General features: G+C 37.0%; 1 protein-coding gene across 2 annotated transcripts in view; it reads left to right on the forward strand.

Annotated features, from left to right (window-relative positions):
• LOC110451741 (octopamine receptor 1-like) overlaps window positions 1–22,451 on the forward strand; it is a 61,743-nt gene that overhangs the window by 27,036 nt on the left and 12,256 nt on the right. Inside the window, exon 1 of one of the 2 annotated variants that reach the window (XM_021499909.1) lies at window positions 19,255–19,326. The exons of the other annotated variant lie outside the window; for it this stretch is intronic. The gene's annotated coding sequence lies outside the window, so the exon portion shown is untranslated. Of the gene's footprint in view, window positions 1–19,254; window positions 19,327–22,451 lie in introns of those variants that run through there. 2 annotated transcript variants of the gene reach the window in all.

A 22,451-nucleotide genomic window follows, 5' to 3' on the forward strand; every position in this document is an offset into this window, starting at 1 on the left:
CTTCTGAATAACCAAGAGGCCTTGGATAATGCCAGTAACATGCTGGGATGAAGGACTACCAAGTTCAAATGAATGACCTTGACATATATATTTTAAGGTCACATGGGTCAAATATGTTTAAAACCATTGAATGACTTCTTAATAAGCAAAAGGCCAAGGATTTTTTTCCAGAAGCATGCTGGGTTGGAAGACTATAAATTATACTCTTTTCAACCTAATGTTATAATGTCCTTGTTCGACATTCAAGGTCACAGGTGTCATATGTTTAAATCTTTTAATAGGTTCTTATGAATGAAACACTGATATTTTGCCTGTAGCTGTATTTTAGTCCACTTTCTTTGAAGATAACAAGTGTGAGATTAATACCAGGTGAGCGATGCAGGCCCATTGGGCCTCTTGTCTTATGTCTTCTGTTAAAAAAGACACTGAAGATACGGAAACTGATGTGTTGCCCATTGTAACACTTTGAATCTTTTCTTTCGGGTGTTTTCACTTCCCTTCTCTTCATTTTCGGTGTTGTCTCCCTTAACACCTTTCATATGACCTTAGCTTTTACGTGACCGTATTACTTCGTTCTAAAAAACAAACTGTACGAGCATCTTCTTTGCGCAGTCATTATTTTGAACTGTCACACACATTATTTGTTGCAACTTGCTAGGGCGTTGGGAAGCACACGTTCATTGACTCAATGTTAAAGCGAATGTGACAGTGTGCAATGAAAACATTGTCTCTATCACTACGATTACAGGATTTTCACTAGAGGTATATTAAATAGATAATCTGAAGCATCATCTATGGCATGGTCTACGAGTTCGAAGTAAAATCACATTCATGCCTCGGTTCCCTTTGCAAAGTATGAAAGATAGAAGTACTTTAGGTAACATGTTGTTTTTATTTTAATAATCGATTTAATCTGATATGCGATACCAGATGTTATAAGCGAAAGAGATGTTTTAGCTATAAGATAACTCAGTAGCCTTTTTCATGACGCTAAACTAAATAAAACGAAACATAACTTTTTTTCATTAATCGCAGGATGATTGTCGTGGATCGCTTTGCTCTTATTTCATCTGCAGTTTGGTTCATTGGCTCGGAATCTCAGGGGCACACAGTATTAACTGTAAACAGGTTGTTGGGGGAGAAATGAAAATTGGGGAAAATTGTAACTATCTTAACAAAGATGTCAGTGTTCAAGTTCCATAATTGAAAAAACAATAACATTTACATTAACAATTATAAATTTTATTGAAGTTAAAAGATTATTATTGCGCCTCAGACCTGTGTTTTTGCATGTATGTCATTGTGCGATTATTTGAGTGTGTATTGTAACAGAGTTATCAAAATATATTCGTCCTTTTTCATTTCAGTCAATAGTGACGTTGTTTTATTTCTGTTGTCTGACAAGATTTTAAACCTTGGTTCTGCCTGAACTGAATTTGAATTAAGATGATTTTTGCTTTTACACCGCTCCTGACTGAGAGCAGGAATTAACATAACAGTCCTGGTACCGGTCGTAATGCATTTGTAAACAAACTCCAATTCGCTATCGGCGGTAACAAGAGACTCACAAAGATTAAATTCCCTGTCTGTATTTCACATTTATTAAAGAAAATGTTTCACGTTTGGTTTGCGAGCGGATGTATCTTTTTCCTGTGACAGTATTTTCATTTTTTTCACGCCATTTGCAGCACAATCACCATTGTGTCAAACGTTCGGATAAAGTAGATTGATATTATAAATTTTGAAACGGAACGGTCATTTCTGAGTGATCTATCGTTTTCCGGTTACACTTTGGGAATTCAGTTGGGTTTTTTTGCCCCCGTAAAATTGATTCAAATTAGGAATTGAGTCGATATTCGATGTCAATTTCTAAAGCATGCAAAATCTCTGCGAAATCGTCATGTTTTAACGGTAATTCATTAAAGTGATGTATCAGTAAAGGGAATGCACTACTATAAGAACCAAACTAGTATACCGCCTAAAGCGCGTACACACACATATATACTGCATGTAAACACGTTCTTAAATAACTGTAACCTTAAGTTTGAAGATTAACCAAAACAAATCAAACTAAAACAAAGTACCGAACTTCCTATTGCCCACCTTGATCAATGACTGGTCAACGAAATATATTGTTGCAACATACATTCCTGGATATAACGTCATACATCATACAAGGCGTGCGTCTCTATTTATACCTTTGTAAAGTCCTCTGAGTGTCTATAGCTTGGTCTCACCTTCCCATTATTATAATTAATGATTCCTAAAATGGCGAAATTCGCGCAACCGGTGATTGTCTGTATCCGTCGATGGAGAGTAGATTGTGTCCTTTTGCATAGATATCGCGGCCAGAACGGAAGAGAAATTCAGCCAGCTAGACAAGTCGAGTACATGGCCAATATCATACCTGCTGACAAAGTCACAAGCCTCAACTCCCCCTTACATTATTTTTGGACAAACCATAATTTGGGAAGACATTTGTTTAACAGAGCTTGATGGATGCATTAATACCATGTTGCCTAGGCAATATGCAGTCACTGTCTGGGCGGAAGGTACAGCACAGCGCAAAAACGTTGCACCATATATGCTAGATCATTAGGTAATGCTTACATGTCGTATGTGGGTAACGAACTATAGTATTGTCAATAAAAACCACGCTTTAAGATACTGGGTTGTCAAATGAATATTTAAATGGTTAATTGCCTGCATTAGGTAATGCTTACATGTCGTACATGTATGTGGGTAACGAACTATAGTCTTGTCAATAAAAACCATGCTTTAAGATACTGGGTTGTCAAATGAATAATTGCTTGTGTTCTATGAAATCTTCAATAAATTGAGTTACAATCGAAGTTGAAACATTAGTTACATAGAAGGTCAGTTTTGTAATCATTTTGTTTATTTACAAAAAATAAGAAATACAATTCGTACAATCCTGATTAACGTTTAAATGATTGAAATATATGACTATTAAATCGTTTCCAGTTCGAATAATATGAGTGCAAGTCTATAAGAAAGCTTCAGTAGTTGCGCATTCAAGGAAGAAAACAAGAAAAAAACGGTCACCTTTAAACCGTTTGACTTTAATTAGAGGAACAGTTTACATACATATTTCTAAAAGAAATCAGAATTTGTGTTACACCGGCAGTTTCGATTGGTCTTTTATTTATTTATTGAGTTCTAAGCGTCCCATCAATACAGGAGAGGTTTTTAGGAACAATAAAAACACATTAAATGAAATTACATCAAACAAACTAAAAGATAAAAAGACAAACTGTGAACTTGAAAAGCAAAAGTGACTTTGGTAATTTATATCCTTTTGAACAGACAAACAATTTCCAGAAGGTTATAATTGTTTTGATATTTACTGTTTCGAAGAATGATTTGAGATTTGTTATATTATTATAAAAAAAATCTCCTGTTTATTAAAGGTCAAGGCAATCTAATAACAAGTGCTTTACCGTAAATGGTGACAGGCTACACATTGAGGTTGGTCCTCGGTTGATCCTCGCGTTTTAATACATAAGAAGAGCTAATGTATGAATGGCCAATCCATGTTGGGTTTTACAGAGTATAATTTGTTGTCTACGCATTGATTCCAACTATTATGCCACTTTGATCTTACACAATTTGTTATAAACGGTATAAAATCTGTAAAATGAAAATTTAGAAATTAACAAATGGTACATATGAAGAAATAAAGCCTCTTTGGCGGCGCGATCTGCCTTTTCATTACCTAGTATTTCAACATGTCCGGGAACCAAGCATGATGTTATTTGACATTTTGAGGAACATGTTTTTTGGTTGGTCAGTCTTCGAGGATTACCAGCAGAGTATTTCTGTCAGCGGTTATATTAAGCTGTGATATTTCACCATTTAATACTTTTTTCTCCCCTTTTATAGGCAAGACCATTTCGTACTATTAGTTGTTGTTTTATGCATATTAAATATTGGTGTAATAAAATGGTCAAAATGGTAAACGAGTTTTACGGATCCGTTTTGCCCGCTAAAAGTCGGTTATTATTGATCCGTGTCAGCTTGCATTCGGAACGCATTTATAAAGATTTGGCTATCATCGAAAAATTATGGGATATCAAATATATAACAAGATAGCTCTGTGTCAACGTTTAATAAACAAAGTACAACGCAAGAAAAGTTTACTTTTTCTTGCTTGAGGAGGGGGAAAAGGTTCAAATGGAATAAACAACTCGATGGATATCCCAGGATGAGAAGCTGCCTTAAGTCATGTCTGGCATTATTATGCAGTAACGGATAAGAGAAAAGATTATAGGCCAAAAACGTTAAATTATATTTATTAAACAGCTTAACACACCATTTTCCCCATTTACATACGACAGTGAACGTTACACACAAATGTGAAAGCACCTATAACATTCGGTAATAGAAACACTAAGCCAAAAATGAATTACACTTGTTTCATCATTATTGGACACATCGGTGATACTAGGGACCAAAACGTTGGCTTTTTAAATTGTCTAAATCACTGTACAAACAGAGGGGCTGATACATTAAATAATTTAAAATTTAAAGGAATATGATCAATTTTGAATTAATGCATTAGTAAAGTGTGTACTTAAATATGAATAACTGTGGTAATCAAGGTGACAGCAAACATTTGGGACGAACAAATCTATCAGCAGATTCTACCCCTTTGTTTCTTGAAAGATGAACGTAACACTCTGAAGTGTTTGCAGCTTTAAAAGTGGTACTTGCTGCTTTTCGTTTTCCGTTCAGCTTTATATTGGAAGCGGTCTATGTCCTGGCAATACCCCAGTTTTTCCCTTAGTGTTAAACGTAAGCCTATGTGAGGAAGGCAATTGGGTCTATCCCCAGGCTGGAACATACTAGTGTCTTAATAAATGGTAGATGCAAATCCCCTGATTACCGTTCAGCATTTAGGGTAATGGCAACAACTAGTTTTCTCGTTGTCAATATAATGCGACCGGGTGGAATGGTTTGCTCGGTTCCTTCGGCTTGGTTTTTCAGTGAAATAACACTATAAAGTCGGCATCAGTTATGCGCTATTACAAGGAGTCAATTACACCAACACTCGAGCACGCTTACACAACACACATGGAGGCTAGTCCTTTAATGGTCTTAGCTGCTAATAGGACTTTGAACAAAACTACAAAAAACATTCCAAACCAATCATTTAGGCTAATGCCATCATGTCTATCGCATTTTTCTTTCAAATGTTCTATCCCTGAACTGTTGGTCGGTGAAAAGAAATAAACTATCGGCAACTTAGCCACATGTCATTCATTGGTGTTTTAGCCATGAATGAGTCGTGGTTCGGCACTGTGATTACGCCAGGTCAAAGGTGAACTTCGACTCACAAGTTACGACATATTTCTTGCTGTATAAACGGATGGGCGTTGTGGCGACGTTGTTGTGCATTATTACAAATAAAATTTTAAAAAACTGAAGAAAAGGGTTTCCGCCAACTAAAATGTCATTACCGATTTCGAGAACTGAAGTGTTCCGTTGAATGTTCAGATACCGGCTTTCTCTGTTCAATTATAATTGTTTCCGGAAACACAGTGTTCTTTATCGGATGACCTACTTACCTAGATTAACACGTCATTATGCCACAGAAGGTCATTATTGCAGGGACACCAAAATAACACTGACGTTTCCTTCCAATATCGATGCACTTCAGTTTTCTGAGCTACTTGCTGTTAACAGTAAGGGGCAGTCCGTGAAAGGAGCGACTTATATTAACGGTCATACACTAGATGTAGTCATCACCAGAAATGTCATTTAGGTCGTTCAAATGTACCATAAATTGTGATAAGCATCAAGACGAACATACGGGTGATTGGTTAATTTTCAGAACAAATTGATTTGACTTGGAATCCCTACTGAGTGTGCTGACATTTCCTGGCATATAGGAACAGTTTTATTGTAAATGATAGCGACCACCTTGTGAAACGTTCTTTCATCTGCCATCAGAAGGAAAGGCTGCAACTCTCATTACGTTAGCCGAGAAGGGCTAAACTTATATGTTCGAACAAGCATTTGCACTTTATTTGGTTCAATTTTATAAAAAGTTTTATTAAAACGAATTGGCAAAATAAAAGATCTGAATAAACCTAATGTTGCTTCATGTGTTACCTACATTACATGCGGTTACATTCTACGCAAGGGAGGCCAGACTTATGCATGTGATCAACAATTTACAGTCAAATACCTGATGATTAAATGCGCTGATTTCAAACAAATACGCGACAGGTTATATAATGTTCCGTGTATTAAGAAATGACTATTTACACTTATTTGATCGTTTGCTATTGATGTATTTCGAAATCCTTCATTTCTTCTTTATATATTTCAATCTTTTCAGTTTCAGTTTGATATTTTGTGAATGACTTTTTTACAGTGTTGTCTAGCCCTAAACTACTTACATTGTCAATTGTCCGTTAAAAAATGTAAAAAACAAACCAAACATCATCACTAATTGCTTGACTTTACATATATCTCCCCGCTTAATATTTTTGTGATTTATTTTATTAATGGTTAACAGATGTTTTCTCTATAAAGTGGTTTAGAGTGATTATGTACATATTTTATGGCGTATGTCAACTGTTCTGTACGTTATCTTTAACATGTCAAAGGTTTTTAATCAGGACAAATGCTTGTATTAAAGTTTCATTTGCAATTTAATGCACCTCTCTCATATGAATTAAGTTACACAAATGACCGTTATTATTGTTGTAAGGCCTGATATAACTATTACTCCGCCGTTATATAACTAACTAATCCTCCTTTAATTTTTCTTTCATCTTAATGTCTCCCTTGACAATGCCTCACTTTTGGCCATTTGTTGAGCGTTCGCCCATGTGAGGAAGGCTTTGGGTTCTGTCCCCTGGCCGAGACATACCAAAGTCTTTAAAAATGGTAGTTTCTACTCCTGCTTAACGCTCAGCAAATTAGGAGTGGGACGACTGGTTCACCCGTTGTCAGTATAATGTGACCGGGTGGGGCGTCCTGCTGGGTGTCTTCGGCAGTATGTTTCAGTGAGGTAGCACTATAAAGTCGGCATCAGTTCCGCGCTATCACAAGGAGACAAACACGAACATATCGCAGCCTCCCAAAATACACACACATACACTACACGCATGCATCTTGCACACAGGGGAGGCCGTCCTTAAATGACCTTAGCTGTTAATAGGACGTTAAACAAAATCACACAAACAAACAAACAAATCATTGCTGTCATTTCCAGGTATGCCTCTGTATCCATGAGACTTTTCGTTGTGTTTCGTCGATGTTAAGTGACGTTGAATTCCAACAATTATCTTAAGATATTACTTGTTTTGAAAAGACATACACAGAACGGTTTTTTTTCGCAATGAATTTAGGAATAATACCTCATGAAAAGGCATTAAATAAAATATAATCCACACAGAACACTTGCCATTTTCAAAATTGAAACCGCGTTATAGACAATAAAATACAAAACTGGTATACTTTACCTACATTGTTTGAAGAAAATACATGCATACTATTGATACAAACACGTGTATCAATCAAACATAAGTGAAATTGTGTGACGAAAAATAATTTGTATTATTGGAACAGCACAAATGTCTCAAATCATTCTCTTGCACCATCTGGTAATGCGACGACTATTAATGACTGAACTGCAAAATCAATCCGAGAGCTTACGTGCCGTATTTGGGGCGCCAAAGGTACACATATTGATCCCTTCTATCCTTTCTATTTCGTGGTTAATACGACCGAGTGAGGAGGCATACCCATGTGTCAAACTACACATCGATATACTATTAAATAGTCACCGAGTGTACCCATTATCAAGTGATATAAGAACACAGAGATTCCACCTAATAACAGGAAAAAGCCGCAAACATCACTCAGTGACCGTAGAAAATCTGTCGCCGTGACAGCATTCATATCGGAAGATCTCTTCCAAAGCCTGTTGGATAATCCTGTTATAATCTTGTGGCCATTTTGTCTCTTTTGATGATTTGAGTTGATTGATTTATATCGTTCCAATTGTTAGATGTCCTGTTCACACTGGTTTTCTATTATAACAAACATGGTAGGATTAGGAAAGCCTCATTCCGGAAAGTCGTCTCCGGTTTGGTTTCCCGCAATAATTCTTTACTGCTCAAATTACATTATCAAGAAACAAGTCTCTAATCTGTGGCTTACTGATACATGTACGCCGGTGACTTGTCCTTTGGGAAAGAAAATCAGAGCATCAATTGACTCCAGAGTCCCGTTGTTCATGACGAAATGTCCTAGATATAAAGTGTTATACTCGACACTTCCCTACATACAGTTGTGGGATCGCACAACGTTACACGATGTGCGGTGTGCGCACGATGTGTGCACGGTGTGTGAACGATGTGTGCACGATGGACGAACGATGTGCGATAACAATCGTGGTTGGTGTAAATTGAGAAATGCCTTAACAATATATACGGTTTCGTGTGTAAACAAATAAACTTGATTTTTCATATGTTTCTATATTCTACCTACATCTATAAGCTTATCTTTATGTCTATAATTTCTTAAAATTAGAAACTGTGTTTTCGGTATTTTTTAAACGACCTTAGTCGACACATGTGAAATTACAACACAGTCTCGTATACAGGTAAACATAGCCACTTTGTACATGTACCTGGACCGTAGATTTCCCCCGCCCGGGGCGCTTACGTATTACGTCGGGTAGGACCAGAGGTGTGAAAACCCAAGTGAAGGGGAGCTATAGGCAAACCGAAATAAAGCTAAGTATCAGTGTTATCACATGATCCTCACCCCGCGGAGGTTTACAAAAAAGGCCATGTTGAGTTTTTGATTTGTTGCACAAAAAGCGTTATTGTTATATGTCCTTAAGCAAACCATACAAAGACAGTCCGGGGCATCCCTTCCTTACCCAATGTCCTGATAATCATTACCAACCCTTGTGTCACCTTCTGGTATAATTACTTGTTGCAACCTATTTATTTCCACATTGTTTGTTTGTTTGTTTGATTTTGTTTAACGTCCTATTAACAGCTAAGGTCATTTAAGGACGGCCTCCCCTGTGTGCAAGATGCATGCGTGTAGTGTATGTGTGTGTATTTTGGGAGGCTGCGATATGTTCGTGTTTGTCTCCTTGTGATAGCGCGGAACTGATGCCGACTTTATAGTGCTACCTCACTGAAACATACTGCCGAAGACACCCAGCAGGACGCCCCACCCGGTCACATTATACTGACAACGGGCGAACCAGTCGTCCCACTCCTAATTTGCTGAGCGTTAAGCAGGAGTAGAAACTACCATTTTTAAAGACTTTGGTATGTCTCGGCCAGGGGACAGAACCCAAAGCCTTCCTCACAGGGGCGAACGCTCAACAAATGGCCAAAAGTGAGGCATTGTCAAGGGAGACATTAGGAAGAAGAAAGTTATTTAGAAAGGAGAGAAGAGATAAGGTCCCAAATTTAGTCGCCTCTTACGATCATGCAATTGGGGGCAGCAGGTACAATTCTTACGCCCTACCTGCAGGTTTCCACATTGTCTTGGTCCCTAAAAATGTCAAATAAAAATTAGGCACACGTTTGAAATTGTGAAAAAAAATCAAAATAATCGTGAAAGGATGCAACTATGTGTAATACAACTTACAGGCAATGAGCTAGATGCGATCTTTAAATATCTAAAACATAAAGGATATTCTTAAAGATGTGCTTAATGAAACAAACAAATGACTCTACCTTATGTATTGATCAAATGTCCAAATATTAGACATACATGTATTTGGGATAATAATAAGTATTTACATAGGCTTAATACCATCATACTTGAAATTCCGAAATACTTGTAATGATAATATCTGACCATTTCGATGTATCATTCTGTATTATTTGATGAAGTAAACTGTGTAAATGTTGCGTACTATTTTTGTTTGGTAAGATAAGACTTTAAAGTTGCTGGATCGTTGAGCAATTAACTATCGATGTTAAAACTGCTCTCAATAGATGGAATTCAAATCGATACCCCCCTAATTTGTTCTAACTATTTAAAAACATTTCCAAATATATCGGACAAGAATTGTGCTAGATATAAACTCCCCCCACGGGTACTTCACGTTTGTACTTGCAGAGACACTAAGCGTTGGTTTAACATCTATTTTCATGTTAAACACAAATGTACTGATAACACATTGCTGCCATATTTGTTGGCTACTTATACAGGACATGACCTATCAAATTGTATCAAATGCAACGTCACGTCTGAATAACTGGAAATGAGAGAGCAGATAGGCCTGACTAAGCAGAACTTCACCGACAGCCAGAGGATAGATAATAAACTGCCTAATATGATTTTAACCCTCCCATAAGTAAACCTATGGAAGATTTAATGAAAACGAATTGGATACATAAATGATGCGAGGAAATTAATAAGCTACTTTGATTTTAAGAGGGAAGAAAAGGGGGATTCATGATGTGGGAGGGAAACAGAGTACCCAGAGAAAACCCAAATAGCCCATGGTCGGACAGGTGACCCCATATCTTTTCGCGTTCGATCGCGAAATATTTTTTTATATAAAATAACTGGAAGTGAGAAAGTAGACAGGGCTACTTAAATACTATCTAAATTCCAACTGTAAGACCTAAAACTGCTTTGGTATTTTAAACCGCCCATGTTCAACCTAATGGGGTGGGTTAAAAAAGTTGAGGTGGCTGGACAATTTGTTTGTTTGTTTGTTTGATTTTGTTTAACGTCCTATTAACAGCTAAGGTCATTTAAGGACGGCCTCCCCTGTGTGCAAGATGCATGCGTGTAGTGTATGTGTGTGTATTTTGGGAGGCTGCGATAAGGAAATTGTCCTCTTGTGACGATGTACAGGGCAAACCTACATTATACGTTCGTACCTTTTAGGAAATGAAAATCAACCTTATTGTCATGCTTGTGACAAACCAGTTAAACGGATACTTGAAAGATTCTACAATGTAACAACCATACAACATAGGTTTGATATAGTGTCTGTGCCAATGATATATTTCAAGCGATTTTTACAGAAAGATCTGATTTTACAATTACAACCAATTCGTTCGCTACTGCTCCTTTTTGCAACTTTTAAACATGATGCTTGATGAACGACTTTTTGGGTATTGATTGGTCCTAAACAACTTAAAATTTTCGTTGGGCCGTAAAAAAAGAAAAGAAAAAGATACTGTCGAATAGCCGTCAACCAAAACACACATGCGCCGGCACAATGCTTTGCAACGTCATAAAAAGATCGTCGTTAAAGTGACGTCATGATTCTCTTTAGATATTTCCAGGATAAGAAATAATAAATAGATCGGCCTGCTGACAAAGTATGATGTGTTATCATGTTGACTTACGCGCTTTAGTTATTCTGTCTATTCAAATATATTATATGTAAAATCGGATACTTTCTTTTCAGAAATACCATAAATAACACAAGATAAAAATTATTACTAGCAGTCATTCGTCGGGGAACCTTTACATCTATCTACAGTGTGTTCTTGAGATATCGGGACGGATGTGTTGTAAAATTATAAGAACGGTGCTCAAAATCAGGTATTAAAGGTCCCTACAACTATTATTTTGTTTGTTTGTTTGATTTTGTTTAACGTCCTATTAACAGCTAAGGTCATTTAAGGACGGCCTCCCCTGTGTGCAAGATGCATGCGTGTAGTGTATGTGTGTGTATTTTGGGAGGCTGCGATATGTTCGTGTTTGTCTCCTTGTGATAGCGCGGAACTGATGCCGACTTTATAGTGCTACCTCACTGAAACATACTGCCGAAGACACCCAGCAGGACGCCCCACCCGGTCACATTATACTGACAACGGGCGAACCAGTCGTCCCACTCCTAATTTGCTGAGCGTTAAGCAGGAGTAGAAACTACCATTTTTAAAGACTTTGGTATGTCTCGGCCAGGGGACAGAACCCAAAGCCTTCCTCACAGGGGCGAACGCTCAACAAATGGCCAAAAGTGAGGCATTGTCAAGGGAGACATTAGGAAGAAGAAAGTTATTTAGAAAGGAGAGAAGAGATAAGGTCCCAAATTTAGTCGCCTCTTACGATCATGCAATTTGGGGCAGCTGGTACAATTCTTACGCCCTACTTGCAGGGTCGACTATTAAGTCTAGTGCGGTCTTATGATGTGATATCGGACTAGAATCGTTTTAGATGTACATGTAGCAGAGCTCTTTTAAAGAGATCAGGTTAAATATATTCTGAGTACGTTTACTTTGAGTAAAACCACCAGGTTAGATCTGGTTTGAAAAGATATCGGAATTGAATTGTTCTAGAAACATCGGAATAAAAGACTTGGCAATGCACTTCGGTGAGATTACCATTTATTGCTAAATTTGATGCTGTAATCATATATGTCTGACGTTCATCACTCTGAAGTTGGCACCAGATCAGCGCTATCGCAGGGTGGTGTATACTCTAACGTTCTGTCTCCAGTACATACGCATATATTACACACTGGTGTCGCATCATTTGCTGTAAACAAGACGCTTGACTCTATAAAACAAGAGTCTAAGACATATCAGGACAGCGGGTTGGAGCTACTCTGTAGCAAGGATCTTGTAATGGATTGGTGAACAGGTAACAGAATGGCAGATCGCGCCGCCATAGCGGTTGATTGGCTACTACGTGTTGACACAGCTTATAGCAAATTTAAATGGTCGAAGTGGCAACATAATTCTAACTAGTATGTTAACAACAAACTACACTCTGTTTACACCTGAAATTATGTATCATAGCTTTAGAAAAAGGCGCCATGACGAAGTTGTCCTTGCCAGTGTTTAGAGGGGAGATTCATCCGTTACGCGATGTTATTTATTAAAACGCAAAAACGACCTTCAATGCATATCATGTCACGAACTGTGTACTGTAAAACACTTGCTATTTGATTGCATCGATCATTCAACATCAGATAATTCCTATAAAGCAGAAGAGGCCACAAAGTTCCTTTTTAAAATATCTAACATGTTTCCCTATTCAGACTACCGCATAACTGTTTGTCTGTTCTAACAGATATAAATGACCATAGCAACTGTCAATACATGTATTTGAGTCGACAATTTGTCGTTCTTTTGATGTCTTTCTTTTAACATGATTTAATGGCCCTTTGCCATGTTGATGTTCTGTTAAGAATGTTATGATATTGTTCAAACAGTGAAGATCAATGCGTCATTGGACTCAATGCGAAGACAACAAATTACACTCTGTTACAACCTTAAATCGGTTATCCTATCTATACCGATAACCACCGGGACGATGTTTTCCTTGCCCGTCTCCGGATTGGTCATTCATACATTACCCATTCGTAAAAATTGAAAAGTGAAAACCAGGCTTGTTGCATAGCATGACACAACCATTTACAGTAAAACACTTGTTATAAGATTACATTGACCTTCAGCCAACAAGAGAAAACAAATTCTTTTTGAAACAGTCAGTTCTATTATATCTGAAACATGTTGGTCTTTTCAAAAACATATTACTCACCATAGCAACATTTTCTTGTTAGAATGACATCCGTCTTGAACCGTTTTTTCATTTTCATGGCATTACCTTTAACATTTGTTTCTACTTTTAATAGGCCTTAATCTCCTTTTTTGTATTGATTGGCTGTTAAGTATAATTTATAATTAATTCTGTTATTTTTGTTTCGATTGACATCCATTTTTTTATATAAGTTATTTTTCTGGTTAAGATTTGCGTATGTCTCATGTTCGTAATGTTCATGGTATTTTATTGAAACGTGAAGACCAGCATCAATAAACAGTGTGTCAAGAACAATTTACAGTGAAACACTTGATTTTAGATTGCGTCAACCTTCAGCCAAGTCGAAACAATGTCTATTATAACGTTATATGTCCAAATATCTTTTTGAAAAAATCACTGTTTGTTATAAAACTTGAATCTATCTGAAAGCTACTGTTAAAATATGAGTCACCTTAACCACATTCATACATAAGGTGGTCGGGTGGTGCAGTGGATAGCGCACTTGCTTTCACAAAGGTGGCTGGGGTTCCGTTCCCCGATCGGTCGTTTAAAGGTATTTGGTCACTTGTACGACCACGTGGTTTTTGCTCCGGTTACTTCGGTTTCCTCCCAAAATATAACCCCAGCGAGCTAACATATGAGCGAACCAGAGTGATTAATATAAGTTTAAATAACTTGTTTCATAATGTTGTAAAATAAATAAAGTGTATATTTGGCCACATTGAATATTCAAGTTGACGTTGTTCATTTACATATGTACCTATACGTTAGTTTGATGTCATTTGTTCATTACTATTACTAATTCATCCCCCGCAACAGTCATTATCAATCGAATTCCGGGATAAAAGAAAATTCCCATAAAACAATGTTAGCAAGTTAATGCGTCGTATGTTTCTATAAATCTAGGAAACAATTACTTTGACAACTTTTCTCAAGTGAATGGAAGGATATGCCAAACTTTACCAACATTGAACGCAGAGAGAACATAACGAAAATAATATTAAAAGCCACACACAAAGTACCATAAAACCAACCGGATAGTAATGTAACGTGACAAAGTTTTGGCACATAATCTACCGAGAAATGTACATGAATAAGAATATATATATTTGACTATTTTAGTCGAAATGTATCGTACAAGAACTGTCCAGACCTATCAGCCTAAATCTTTTGAGCTGTTCTCAAAAATACTGGAGTTGGCATATATATTTCCTAATGTTTCTAGATTTACCTTTCCATACTTGCCGCACAACTTTCAGATGGGAGTTTTTAACGGCTATATCCTGCGATATATATTGGGATAGGACTCTTTTAGCATATACAATTAATTAACTTTGTTCTCAAAATATCCGTCAAGGTAACAATCACTGACGATTTTTTTCGACAGTTTTTTGAAAATTGCTTATATTCTTAGTCATGCTTCAATCCTTTATGCTATGAGAAATGTTGCACATTGAGGTGATGTAGGAACTGCATAATACAGCATATCTTTTTGCTGTTTGTTACTTTTAATAAATACATTTCCCGGATATTACCCTCATAACTGCGTTCTAAAACATGTGATCCCCTTTCGGGTTCGGGGTAAAATTACGCCTACTGGTTCCCACTACCTATTGTAAAAGGCGACTTGTGTGATGCCCCTTGTGGTTTTCTATTGAGGAAGAAGGCAAAAACACAAATCATACCGCCTCATCATGCGTTGCACACACGGAGACCTGTCTTAAAATGACCTTAACTTTAAAGATAAACCAAAGCAAACACATATAAATTTATCATGATATACATCGAGAGTAGAAATATATACACCTGACTGAAATACAATGCCGAAGGCACCCACCACACTATTCCATCCGCTTGCTTTATCATTGTATGGAAATGCCGATTAAAACTTGCAATGCTACATGCTCAAACAATTCTGAAATATGCATTAATAGGTAACATTTTTGCAATAATTAATGCAATCTTGTCTACAAGAATGCTTAAATGCGAGTATCCATTTTTGTTATATATATTAATGGGATGCCAAAGTGTTGACTGTGAATGACATTTCCAGTAACGACTACGAATAGTTAGTCTTGAACTAATGACATTCGATCATGATAGAAATCGACCAAAACGGCGCATTACTCGGAATTATTTGATTGGAGATTTAGCAAGTGTTACTTACGTATTTCGGATAAGGTCTCGTAAAGCGCCCACGCGGATGTCTGATTTTTGTATATTATGTTGACACTCAATTGAAATCCAATTCCAGATTAGATTTGAACGATTACACTAAGCATGGAATGATTCAAAAGTTGAACTCATTCCAAAACTCCAGACAGAAAATGTATACGATATTACCGGTTGGTTGATTGTCTACCTTACCAGGCAAGTAGTAGTTATGAGACTGTAGCTGTCTGCTGAGGAGATGCATGCAACACTTAAACGTAAAAGGGTTCTTCTCAAAACCTAACATGATATGAATTAATGACAAGGAGTCTTTAGCGTGAAAGGATAAGTTGTTATTGCACGAATAAGTATTGTTAAAAGTTATTGGAATGAATAAAAAAAATATAGAAACCAATATAACCTGGCCCGATAGCCGAGTGAGTCGGTGCCGTGGCGCAGCGTCAATCGTCCATTTAGGTTTATTTTAAACACTACTAGTCCTTAACGGCGGAGTGATTTTGGGCAATGTGACTCAAGTTTAAGAGTGTGATGCCCCCAGGATTTGAGCATCATTTTGGATAGGGGACTAGAATTTTGTATAAACAAAGTGTGTGGTTCACCTGGGGGCAGACGGGCGGTGCACAAGAAGGGAAATATATTTAAAACTTTTTAAGAATCTTTCTTCTTCAATAAAAATTGTGGGACTTTAATCAAATTCGGTCTGGAGCATCATCGGAAAATGCGGACTCATTTTTTTGTATAAACGGAGGATTTGACTCTCAAGGGGCCAGGGGCCGACAGAGGAAACAGGTAAATAAAAAAAAGGATTTGGAAGTGTCAACAAAACCACAATTCGAACTCACAATCACTTGAACTGTTTCTCCTTCCATGCAAATAGAGAGATTTACCGAATGAATCAAATTATATATCGAAAATAAAATACCAGGTGAGCCCTTAAGGCCCCTGAGCATCTTGTTTACATTCGTTGTAATGCTTCACATAGTATATTATATGACTATCATTGTACACACGCGCTATTTATCTGTAAAGTGTATGAAGCTTGATCAATGTCGCTAAAATTGTATTATACTGAAGGTATCTGCAGCTATATAATGGATCTAGTCTAATGCTATAGTTTATGCTCTTGTTTTTGTATTAAATTAAATCGCAAGACCTAGTTATTCGTTGTCAGTATAATGTGATCAGGTGCAATACGGAGCTGAGTGCATGCGGTAAGGAACAGTGTATTTCAGTGGGATAACATTTTAAGCCGGCATAAGCTCTGTGCTATCGCAAGAAGGCAAATAAACAAATCACACCGCTACTCATGCATTACACACGCGGCGGCATGTCTTTAAATAACCTTAGCAGTTAAAGTAAACCAAAGCAAATTCATGTTCAACATTGTATACATGGACAGTAGACTATTGTGGTATTGCTGCATCCTGTTACATTAAATTGTCCAATTTATAAGCCATACCAAAAATAATTTCTTCAACTTAGTCTTTTTTTGTGATAACAGGTATGAAACTCAACATTTTATGCTGAATAGTTGCAACATTTTGGATCATTATCTTTTCTGTATTCATTTTCATACTGGGAAGGTTCAGAGACGGATCCATGTGTCATGTTTCCTCATTTAAGTTGACATAAAATAATTTGGTCTTTTTTTATTGGGTTAAGCGTTCTAATATCAGGTGATGTCTTTTATGGACGTGTCACCATGTGTATCATGCTTGTATTTTGCTTGCATAGGTGTGTTGGAGGCGGTTATTTAGGTTTACCACGCCGCAGGTACCCAGTACAGTATTCTAACCCATTACATATCCAGATACGTATGTCCTCAACGCTGAACTTTAAGCATTGAATATGAATTACCATTTTAAAGACTTAAGTACCGAAGCGGGATGATTTGAATATGATGCGATAATTCTGCAAGATTTACATGGTTATCAATTTATCTTACAGTAATAGACATATCACGTCCAATTTGTACCAAAGTTGTTTTGAATCGATCTTAATCTATAAGTGTGAAGATATACGGTCATATAATTGTACGTACTGTAAAGGCAGATGAAATGTAGCTATATGTTAATTATCCGATAACTAAATGTGGGACCTTATCTCTTCTCTCCTTTCTAAATAACTTTCTTCTTCCTAATGTATCCCTTGACAATGCCTCACTTTTGGCCATTTGTTGAGCGTTCGCCCCTGTGAGGAAGGTTTTGGGTTTGTCCCCTGGCCAAGAAATACCAAAGTCTTTAAAAATGGTAGTTTATACTCCTGCTTAACGCGCAGCAAATTAGGAGTGGGACGACTGGTTTGCCCGTTGTCAGTATAATGTGACCGGGTGGGGCATCCTGCTAGGTGTCTTCGGCAGTATGTTTCAGTGAGGTAGCACTATAAAGTCCGCATCAGTTTCGCGCTATCACAAGGAGACAAACACGAACATATCGCAGCCTCCCAAAATACACACACATACACTACACGCATGCATCTTGCACACAGTGGAGGCCATCCTTAAATGACCTTAACTGTTCATAGGACGTTAAACAAAATCAAACAAACAAACCATTGCCTGATCGTAAGAGGCAACTAAATTTGGAATCTTATCTTTTCTCTTCTTTGTAAACATATTCATTTTCCTTATGTCTCACTTGACTATTCCTCACTTTCGGCAGTATGTTTCAGTGAGGTAGCACTATAAAATCGGCATCAGTTCCCCGCTATCACAAGGAGACAAACACGAACATATCGCAGCGTCCCAAAACACACACGCATATACTACACGCATGCTTTTTGCACACAGGGGAGGCCTTCCTTAAATGACCATAGCTGTTGATAAGACGTTAAACAATACTAAACTAAACCAAACCAAACCAAACCCAAGTCAACTGTGAAAGAGATGTGAAATTTCCAGACAAAGGGTAACAGACATAATTGGTAAGGTTCTGTTGGTGTTTATGAAAACACTGAAATCACCATTGCTCTCTAATCGGCAATCAACGCCGGTATATGCAATTCATTACGTTCGTGTGGTTGTACTTTAACTAACAGTACAACCATTATTGACATTTTTACTGTATTTATAATAATAATTAGCATGCCTGGAATTATTAGAAAGAATGCAAAATATACTTATCGGATATTAAATACGAATACGATGTACCTTATTTCATTAGAGGCTTCCGGATTTTATTTTATTCCGTAACATCGGTCTTCCGAACTAACCATATCTCACAAAGGGGAGATATATGGTTAAATCGCCCAATTGCGCTCATGGTACGTTTGGTGCTTTGTGCAATCATATGCGCACGGTACGTTTGGTGCTTTGTGCAATCATATAACTGTATGTCCCAGCCTGATAAAAGAACACATTGCCTTTACTGTGGCGAACATCAACACTAGACCGAAGGTGAGGTGTGTGAGGTTTTGTCAAACCAGGCGCTAGGAAACAGAAAGTCTGTTACAATGTAAGAAGGGACATATATATGGGTGATCTTTAATTGCCATGGGAGCCCAACGTTGCCATTCTACCTTTCCTGCTTAGAAGTTGAAAAAGCAATCAATGCATGGTATGGAGGTGTTAAAAGCTAAACTTAATGCATTCGTCAAATGTCCGTAAAACAACAATACAGCAAGTAACTACTGATGCAGGTATGTACCGATAGAGTAGTTATACAGATTTAAGCGCAAATTATTGCTGTCCATTTGTAGGTCTCCGTCATAAACTTTACTAATATATAGACATGTTGCTTCTGCCGATATGGCTATATCAGGGATTTAAACAATCATAAAATTGATTTCAATCTGTTCATTTAATTATCATTCACGTGTTTCAACAAAATCAAACGCAGTAAATGTTTTCATTTTGCTTAAATAAAAGAACGGATGTGATGAATAAAAACAAAATGCTTAATGACGGAATCATACAAAATTTGCAGATGTGGTTTTTTCATACTCAAATGTAAATAATGGGAAAAATCAATACTAATTAATTATGCTTAACGTCTGTGAAAATAAGACATGACCGGTAATTGTTTACGCCCCGTTCAATGTCTGCACTTAACTGTGGGAGATATAACAGCGTTACTGGTCATGTTTTATAGCAACTTGAATGTTGTCTGCGCACGGAATCATCAGTAACAGTCGCAAGAGACGGCCATATACGTGTGAAGGTCTAATCAAATAAGATGGGGATGTTAAATATTCGATTGATTTGACTGCAATTATCCACTATGCGAGAGACTAGTTGGAGAGAATGATGTAAGATGGGAACTTTTTGACGTCAATTCTTGGCGTTATGAGCAGTTATGAGTGAATCTGAAGAGGTGTGATTTTGAAGGTTGCATGCTAAATTTGTTGACGGCGCGATGTATCTCTGGTATGGTATAACTCTCACGACCTCTCAGACATGTGTTCAGCTGATCAACGAAAGACAGAGATTACTTAGCGTGTTTCTTTAACATTTATGTCGCCGTTGACGTAACTTTCACTATGAACTGATAGTACTACCCTCTTATTCCTCTAGACCATGTTCCCCGTATTTTACTCCGTCCTCCTTTTTCGTTGATGCGGGCTACCAATCGACGCATCACTATTATATGTGGATATCTACCTTTCACTTGAACACATTACATCTAATGATGTACCGAAGTCAGTCATCTATTACGACTCCCTATCTGTTCTAGTAGTAATATAACGAATCTCAAATCCCTCTCCAAAACTGTAAATATCGCAACAACTCTTATCTTAACTGTTGGGTTTTTCAAAAAGATATTTTACTAACCATTTGCTTTTGAAGTTGACATATGTCATTTTATCTTTTCGGTTTTTTAATGCCATTTCCTTTTGTGTGAGTTATCTACCTTTTATTGGCTCTTCTGTTTTGATGGGCCTTTAAAACTCAATATCGAACTTCGATGAGACATTGTGTAATTTACATTATGATGTCTTTGAATTCTGTTTGAAATGAATATTCCTACCATCCTGGACTGTCTGGGAAACTGTTTGCTCAAATTCAGTGTCCCAGTGAAAAAATATTATTAATATTTGATTTGGTTATTAACAAAAGAGGTAACTAGGGACAATAAAAGTAGATAAAACGAAAAGGTAAAAGATAAACGTGAACTTGAAAAAAAGTTAAAGTTGGATTTTATTTATTTATGCCTTTTTTAACAGACCAACAGCTTTTAGGTAGGTTAGAATTGAAAATACTGATTGTTTCAAAAAGTGATTTGAGATATGTTATATTATTATAAAAAATGCTCTTGATGACTGAAGGTCAATGCAATCTTATAAGAAGTCTTTCACTGTAAATGGTTCGTGACATACTATGCGTTGTGGCTTGTCTGCGCTTCTCAATAAATAGGAATGGGTTATGTATGAATGACCAATCCGGAGACGGGCAAGGACAACCTTGTCTCGGCGGTTTTCTCTTTAGCTTGGATACCATTCACCGATTTTTGGTTTTACACAGTGTAATGTGTTATCAACACATTGATTCCAATTATTTTGCCGCTTTAAATTACATGTCTTTTAAATGAATGGATCACTTAATTTATTGTCATAAATGGTTTGGTTTCACAGCATGTTATGGAAACATTGAAAACACACATTTTTTCGATGATTAAATTTGTTTTAAGAAATGCTATAAATATATATACTTTTTGTACTATTAAAACTCCAGTAAATAGGCGGAATCAAACTGTACTCGTTTTTTTCGATCATCGTAACCATTAACGGTGCCGTCGCATGAGGAAAAGACTTTCGCTTGTTTATTGTATCTTTTTTTATTGTTATTATTTTAAATGCCACTAAGTGCAGATATGATGCCGAAGTCAGCGCTACCTTACTAAAATGCCATGCCGAAGGCATTCAGCAGGTGAACTTTTTATATGACCTAATAAGCTGTCCGGTTATAATGCCTTACACTGATCTTACTCCTAGCTTTTTAACTTGACCGTGTCATTTCGATTTACTAAAGCATACCTAGGAGAAACATTTTTAACGCAGAAAGCAAATATATAAATGTTTAGTTGCGTGAATATATGTTTAAAAAGTCTCATATTGGCAATCTTGATCAAGACCGATTCACATTAACTTACTTTTAACAACTTTGATTTCATAAAAATGTTATCAAATAAAAAATATTCAATCTTAATCTTGAAAACATTTTCGCTGGATACTTTTGAAGCTTGACATTCGTAGACTAGTGTACATATATAACGCATTTAATTTTTGTTTGTTTGTTTGATTTTGTTTAACGTCCTATTAACAGCTAAGGTCATTTAAGGACGGCCTCCCCTGTGTGCAAGATGCATGCGTGTAGTGTATGTGTGTGTTTTTTGGGAGGCTGCGATATGTTCGTGTTTGTCTCCTTGTGATAGCGAGGAACTGATGCCGGCTTTATAGTGCTACCACACTGAAACATACTGCCGAAGACACCCAGCAGGACGCCCCACCCGGTCACATTATACTGACAACGGGTGAACCAGTCGTCCCCCTCCTAATTTGCTGAGCGTTAAGCAGGAGTATAAACTACCATTTTTAAAGACTTTGGTATGTCTCGGCCAGGGGACAGAACCCAAAGCCTTCCTCACAGGGCATATTCCGGTAGGTCATCAAACATAGCCGCTTCTGATTTGCCGAGACATATTACGTGCTATTTTTGTATAGAATGTATCAAAATTAGTGAAAACGGTGTTCATGTGACAACCGTTCAGGATTGAAAACCTTAATCCTACTTTTTTGACATAATGGCTGCTTTAAACTGGCTTCCA

The sequence above is a fragment of the Mizuhopecten yessoensis genome, unplaced genomic scaffold (genome assembly GCF_002113885.1).
Source record: "Mizuhopecten yessoensis strain PY_sf001 unplaced genomic scaffold, ASM211388v2 scaffold6169, whole genome shotgun sequence".
Classification (NCBI taxonomy): Eukaryota; Metazoa; Mollusca; class Bivalvia; order Pectinida; family Pectinidae; genus Mizuhopecten; species Mizuhopecten yessoensis.